At 41.3% G+C, this 7,798-nt stretch overlaps 1 pseudogene; it reads left to right on the top strand.

The window, feature by feature from the left end:
- Nucleotides 1–286: 286 nt before the first annotated feature.
- On the top strand, nt 287–2,480 carry LOC100460585 (eukaryotic translation initiation factor 4B-like; annotated as a pseudogene).
- Nucleotides 2,481–7,798: the final 5,318 nt, after the last annotated feature.

Genomic DNA, 7,798 nt, shown 5'->3' with positions numbered 1-7,798 from the left:
TGGCATATCAAAATGATATACTTTAGTGATATGCTAAAAATGATGAATATAAAGATGCTATAGGAAATAGAAAATATTTGGATAAATCATGTTACAGAAAAGGAAGAATACCAAATTGAACATATACACCCATTATGACTATAACAGAACCATGAATATACATAAGCAAAGTGAGAAAAGGACACACCTAGGAAATGTTTCTAGCTGGATTAAGATCAACAGACTTGCAGTGAATTATTCTGTCAAGTTGTTAAAACATTAGATTTCCCTTTGCGTTCTCTTTCCTTCTCCCAACATGGCTGCCTCAGCAAAAAAGAAGAATAAGAAGGAGAAGACCATCTCCCTAACAGACTTTCTGGCTGAGGATGGGGGACTGGTGGAAGCAGCTATGTTTCCAAACCAGTCAGCTGGGCTGATGAAACGGATGACCTGGAAGGAGATGTTTCAACTTGGCACAGTGATGATGACGATGTGCATAGGGCGCCCCCAATTGACCGTTCCATCCTTCCCACTGCTCCACGTGCTGCTCGGGAACCCATTATCGACCGGAGCCGTCTTCCCAAATCGCCACCCTACACTGCTTTTCTAGGGAACCTACCCTATGATGTGACAGAAGAGTCAATTAAGGAATTCTTTAGAGGATTAAATATCAGTGCATCGCGTTTACCACGCGAACCCAGCAATCCAGAGAGGTTGAAAGGTTTTGGTTATGCTGAATTTGACTACCTGGATTCCCTATTCAGTGCCCTGAGTCTCAATAAAGAATCTCTAGGTCACAGGAGAATTCGAGTGGACGTTACTGATCAAGTACAGGATAAAGACAAGGACGATCGTTCTTTTGGCCATGAGAGAAATCGGGATTTTGACAAAACAGATACAGACTGGAGGGGTCATCCTGCCACAGACAGCTTGCATGACTACTCGCCTAGAAGAGGTGATGATTGCTTTGGAGACAAGTATCGAGATCTGTATGATTCAGACCGGTATCACGATGGGTATCGATCGGGAGGGGTATCAGGATGGCCCACGCTGGGATCGATATGGCGGCCAGGATCGCTATGATGACCCAGGCAGCAGACACTATGATAGAGGCTATGATTCCCAGATAGGCAATGGCAGAAGAGCATTTGATAGTGGGTACCGCAGGGATAATGACTACAGAGAAGGCAGGGACCGCTCTGAAGACCGATACAACAGACGGGATGATCGGTCGTGGAGCTCCAGAGATGATTACACTTGGGATGATTATAGGTGTGATGATAGAGGTCCCCCGCAAAGACCCAAACTGAATCTAAAGCTTTGGAGTACTCCTAAGGAAGATGATTCCTCTGCTAGTACCTCTCAGTCCAGTCGAGCTGCTTCTATCTTTCTTTGGAGGGGCAAAGCCCGTTGACACAGCCGCTAGAGAAAGAGAAGTAGAAGAAATGCTACAGAACAAGAGAAGTTGCAGCGTCAGCTGGATGAGCCATAACTAGAACGACGGCCTCGGGAGAGACACCCAAGCTGGCAAAGTGAAGAAACTCAAGAATGGAGTGGTCGCGGACAGGAAGTGAGTCATGGCAGACTGAGACCTCCGCCACATCCGGCAGAAATGCACGAAGGAGAGAGAGTGAGAAGTCTCTAGAAAATGAAACACTCAATAAGGAGGAAGATTGTCACTCTCCAACTTCTAAACGTCCCAAACCTGATCCTACCAGACCCAAAGATAATGCCAGCCCCTCCACCAAAGGAGAATGCTTCGGTGAAGCGAAATTCTAACCCTCCTGCTCCATCTCAGAGCTCAGACACAGAGCAGCAATCCCCTACAAGTGGTGGGGGAAAAGTTACTCCAGCTCAATCATCTGAGGAAGGACCAGCAAAGAAAGATGAAAATAAAGTGGATGGGATGAAAGTCCCAAAAGGTCAAACTGGGAACTCTAGCTGTGGTCCAGGAGATGGAGGGAACAAAGACCACTGAAAGGAGTCAGATAGGAAAGATGGCAAAAAGGATCAAGACTCCAGATCTGCACCTGAGCCAAAGAAACCTGAGGAAAATCTAGCTTCCAAGTTGAGTTCTGCAAGCAAGTATGCTGCTGTCTCCCTTTCTGGTGAAGATGAAAACAAGGGAGAAGATTACGCCGGGTGGACCTAGACATCATGTGCTTTCTCCTAGTTTCTCTCCACCCTGGAACATTCGAGAGCAAATCAAACCTCTATCCAGACAAGACAAAATAAAACTCACCATCTCCTGGAGACTTTTCTTATCTTTCTTTTTTTTTTTTTTTTTAAGTGAAATTCTTTTGCATGCTGCTGCAGCCTTTAAAATATTGAAGTAACTGGAGAATCGCCAATATAGCCAGAGAGAAAGAGACTACAGCTTTTTAGTGGAAAAGTTGTGGTGTGTTATGTCACCATGCAGTTGCCAGAGTGACTAATGCCTAGGAGCCTCCATTTAACAGAAATGGTAATGACAGTAATATAAGGTCTGGAATCTGGTTGGACAGTAGGGAAAGGAAGTATAAAGAAAAGTGTGAGATTTCTACCTTTTAGTTTTTATCCTATTGTGGCATATATGAATTCTCAAACATCTAAATAAATTTTTCACTCTTGGAAAGGTAGATTTAGCCTCAAGTTGTTTTAGTCTTCAGGAGACTCCCAGCCCCTCCTGTTATTTAATTCTGAGTTTTGGGGGCCAGCCTAGGGGGAATTCTTTCTTTTTTTTTTTTTTTTTTTAACCTTCCAAGGGGGTAGTTGGGAGTGAGTCTTTAGGCCATAAAGAATAGGACTGCATTGGACCAAGATAAATGGGAAAATTGTGGTTTGAAAAGAAGCTTTTGGGAGGTAACGAGTCATTTTGTGTCAGGTAATAGGGGAAAATTGTGCGGCCTCCAGCAAACACAAGAATGGTTATTTCCTGGAGCCGGAAGCACTTGGGGGTCATGATAATTCCCAATGTTTGTGTGTCCTGGTTTCACCCTTTCTAAACACTGTCCTTTTTGAAAGTTCGAATATATCCACATTCTGTTGAAACTTTGAAACTTTAAAAATTTAGACTCATCGTCATCTTAAGCTCTTCATGCTACTCTTAACCTCCCAAAAAGCAGTCTCTAAGTCACATAGATGATCTCTTGGGCATTTTCTCTCAGCCATGGAGAGCTGTGAAAGACAGAATCGCTGCTTTTCTCAAGCAAATCGGTTTCTTGATGTCTTTTGGTTCTCACTCCTTGCCTACTCCTAATGGTTTGACCCGTTTTACAGATCAGGGTGCTCTAGGGTAATGGATGGTCTTGGGTGGTGAATAAAGGTAGATAAATAGGGACAGGGACAGTTAAATTGGGAGACTTTCTTACAACCTTGATGTTTTTCTTCCCCCCAAGTTTCCTTCTCCACTGAAATGCCACACCAATGGTTGTTGGATTTATGAGGTGGCCAGACCAATGGGTTGTTTTTTCTTTTTCTTTTCCTTTTTTAAGTCTCCCTTGAGAGAATAAATGGTAATGGAGAGAACTATTTAACAAGGTCCTGGTTTCTCTTGCAACACAGTAGCTAAACTTGCCTGCTTTTATGTGCGTTTTTGTAGCGATCAGCTTGATAGACAGTATTAGCAGAGAAATGACACCTTGATCTTGGTTTGCAAGCACTTCTCCCGTCAGTCCTAGATTAGGCCCTGCTCAGCCATGCAGGGGTGTTGGTTTATGTGTGCTGCAGCAGTGGACATAATGAATATAATTTGCCCGTGAACAAAAGTGTGTACCAAATGAATTTAAATAATTAGGGTGGACTGGCTAGTAGCTAAGAAGTAGGCTTTTAAAGAGACATTGAAAGGTTTTTTTTTTTAAGAAAAAAAAAACATTGATTGTAGATAATGAGAAGCTAGGGTTTGCCCTCTTCATGTCTACTCTCCCTCCAAATAGATACCAAACTGTTTTTCCCTCTCCCCTACCTTGCCCCCCTGTTAAAATAGAAATGGGGATTGATTAATATCCCTCTCCTAAATACATGTAAAATTTGAAAATGATTTATAAGCTGTAGACTTATTATGTGGGAGATGGCCTGAGATGTAAAATCCCATCCTTTGGGTTGTGAGTTTTTTGTTTCCTCCAAAAAAAACTGATCTTAAAAAAAATAGATTTTAAAAAACTTTAATATTGCTATGATGAGATTGTCTTTGCTGGAAATAGAATTGGCTTACAAAAATACAGTTTTTTGCTGCCTTCCTAAACTGCACAGATGGACAGATGACTGTGTTTGTATTTAGTTATAGGGACTTTGTTCAATCTATATTTTGATAGAAAGATAAAAGGCCAGGCCAGGCGTGGTGGCTCACACCTGTAATCCTAGCACTTTGGGAGGCTGAGGCAGGCATATCACCTGAGCTCAGGAGTATGAGACCAGCCTGGCCAACATGGCAAAAACCCCATCTCTACTAAAAATACAAAAATTAGCTGGATGTGGTAGCATGAGCCTGTGGTCCCAGCTACTTGGGAGGCTGAGACAGGAGAATTTCTTGAACCCGGGAGGCGGAGGTTGCAGTGAGCCAAGATGGTGCCACTGTACTCCAGCCTGGGTGACAGAGTGAGACTCTGCCTCAAAAAAAAAAAAAAAAAAAAAGAAAGAAAGAAAAAAGAAAAAGAAAAGAAAACAAGGAAATTTAATTTCTGTGTCCATAACAGAGTTGTACTGAAATACAGCCATACTCACTTGTTTATGTACATTCTATGGCTACATATGGGTGAATATGAATCAAAAATTAAAAATCTAATTCTCTCAGGTGCACAATAGGAAAGGAAACTCTCCTCCCATTTTTATTTTTGAAAATTTGTAATTGTTAATTTTCTTTCTGCCCTTTTGAGATGTATAAAAATCTCTTTTGAAGGCATTTTTTTTTTAAAGCCTCTTGCCAGTTTTACGACCCAGGAGCGTTTTCTTAAGGACCTGGGAGCCATCTCTTTGAAATGTAATCATCAAGGAAGATGGTGCCCCATCTCCCGGTTTCCACGGGAGGGCAGGAGCCTGATTTCAGCTGGCATCTGGCTCCAAATCATAACTACCTACTTTCATAGAACTATGAGAAATTTTATTATTTCTTTGGATAAAGACAATTAGCTAATACAGATGGCCATCCTAATTACTGGGTGGTTTAAGATGACCTATGTGTGACAAATGGTATTGTCAAATCCTCTTACTTGAGGGCTAGTTATCAACTGAGAACATGTGTGTAATGGGGTGTATCTACTGGACTACATAAAAAAGGATGATTTCTTTCTATCTTTGAAATCTTTTTAGTGGATTACCTGTGATAAGCATCACATTCTGGTTTAATGCTTATTCAATAATATACTATTTTCTTTCTCTTCTGCCTTGTGTAGAGGTTTTCCGGGTCAGCAGGAGATTTGGTTTTTAATTATATTTCCCTAACAGCTGCTTCTGGTCTAGGATGGCAGAATTGAGTAGTTGCAACAGAGACCATATGGCCTACATAACCTAAACGATTTACTCTCTCGCTCTTTAAGGGAAAAGTTTGCGGTCAAACCTGGGCTAGGTAACTAGATGTGTATGCAAGATACTTAAAGAAAGTTAAATTATTTAGCATAATAAAGTGAGGGATTTTGATTTTGTATAGGTGGCTTAAAGAGAAGCAGTAGGGGCCTGGGAACATGGGGAAGGGGGTGACCAGAAGAGGTGGATCTTAGGGCAAGGCATTGCAAACCCAAATGTCTAGAGGGTCTGGGATGCCAATGAGCAAAGTGAGCCAAATGGAAATTTTACTGAACTGGAGCCAGGACCCTTGGTTGCAGCTGATGGCAAACCATCTGTTTTTTTTTTTTTTAATTTGTTTTTCCCCAAATAAGCTGTAAATCTGAGGTTTTATATGAAGACTCACTTTTAAAATGTTAGCATCTAATTTGAATTTTTCAAAAGCAGGTCTCAGGCAGGCTTCAGTTTTGTGGCCATCAACTTGTGACTTCTGATCTCAAGTGAGGGAGTCAGAGAGGACATTTCCATGTTAACTGTTACATGGTTTGGGCAGGAATTGCCTGATAAATTAATTCCTAGAAATAGTTATGTATGAACTTTGACCTGGGAGTTGATTTCTACATTGAGATGTAATTAATTTTCAGTAAGTATGTTAGTGATAATTTGGGGGTAAGAAATGGAGGTAGTATTTCTAGAGTAGAAGCAGTGTGAAAACAGGACCACAGAGGCAGGAGCCACGAAGCAGATTTAGTTGCGCACTTTCTCTGGAAAAATGTAGGCCCCTGAAAACAGATACTGCAGAGAGCTCTGGGCCTTTCCACAGTGCACTGAATGTGGATTTCGGACATTTTATTTAGATATCAAGTGAAATACAATTCAAACAGGATAGAGAACTTAGGGACTTAGAATAATGATTGACATTTAGCAAGCCCTCAATAAATGTTAGCTCTTGTAATTAACTACTGTTTTCTAGAATATGTATGGAAACTCAGATCACTTGGCCAGGATGCAACACCTGCCAAGAAACAAAGGAAGCACAATCACTTTTCAAATCCAAAGGAAAAGACTTGGAGTATATGTGGTTTAAAAAATGTCTGCACTGAAGCAGGAGGGTCACTTGAGCCCAGGAGTTCAAGACCAGCCTGGGCAACACAGCAAGACTCCATCTTTATAAAAAAAAATTAAAAAATTAACCAAGTGTGCTGGCATGTGCCTTTAGTCTCAGCTACTCAGGGCTGAGATGGGAGGATTACTTGAGCACAGGAGGTAGCAGCTGCAGTGAGCCATGATTGAGTCACTGCAGTACAGCCTGGGCAAGAAAGTGAGACCTTGTCTCAAAAAATAAAAAATGAAAAGAAAAATGTCTGCAAATTATTATTATTATTATTATTATACTTTAAGTTCTAGGGTACATGTGCACAACGTGCAGGTTTGTTACATAGGTATGCATGTGTCATGTTGGTTTGCTGCACCCATCAACTCCTCATTTACATTAGATATTTCTCCTAATGCCATCCCTCCCCCTGCCCCCTACCCCATGACAGGCCCCCATGTGTGATGTTCCCCACCCTGTGTCCAAGTGTTCTCATTGTTCAACTCCCACCTATGAGTGAGAACATGCGATGTTTGGTTTTCTGTCCTTATGATAGTTTGCTCAGAATGGTGGTTTCCAGCTTCATCCATGTCCCTGCAAAGGACATAAACTCATCCTTTTTTATGGCTGCATAGTACTCCATGGTGTATATGTGCCACATTTTCTTAATCCAGTCTATCATTGATGGACATTTGGGTTGGTTCCAAGTTTTTGCTATTGTGAATAGTGCCACAATAAACATACGTGTGCATGGGTCTTTGTAGTAGCATGATTTATAATCCTTTGGGTATATACCTAGTAATGGGATTGCTGGATTAAATGGTATTTCTAGTTCTAGATCCTTGAGGGATTGCCACACTGTCTTCCACAATGGTTGAACTAATTTACACTCCCACCAAAAGTGTAAAAGCGTTCCTATTTCTCCACATCCTCTCCAGCAACTGTTGTTTCTTGCCTTTTTAATGATCGCCATTCTAACTGGTGTGAGATGGTATCTCATTGTGGTTTTGATTTGCATTTCTCTGATGACCGGTGATGATGAGCATTTTTTCATTTGTTTGTTGGCTGCATAAATGTCTTCTTTTGAGAAGTGTCTGTTCATAGCTTTGCCCACTTTTTGATGGGGCTTTTTTTTCTTGTATATTTGTTTGAGTTCTTTGTAGATTCTGGTTATTAGCCCTTTGTCAGATGGGTAGATTACAAAAATTTCCTCCCATTCTGTAGGTTGCCTGTTCACTCTGATGGTAG

This window comes from Pongo abelii, chromosome 2 (assembly GCF_028885655.2).
Source record: "Pongo abelii isolate AG06213 chromosome 2, NHGRI_mPonAbe1-v2.0_pri, whole genome shotgun sequence".
NCBI lineage: Eukaryota > Metazoa > Chordata > Mammalia > Primates > Hominidae > Pongo > Pongo abelii.
The sequence above is the reverse complement of the archived record's forward strand: the minus strand, read 5'-3'. Positions and strand labels throughout refer to the sequence as shown.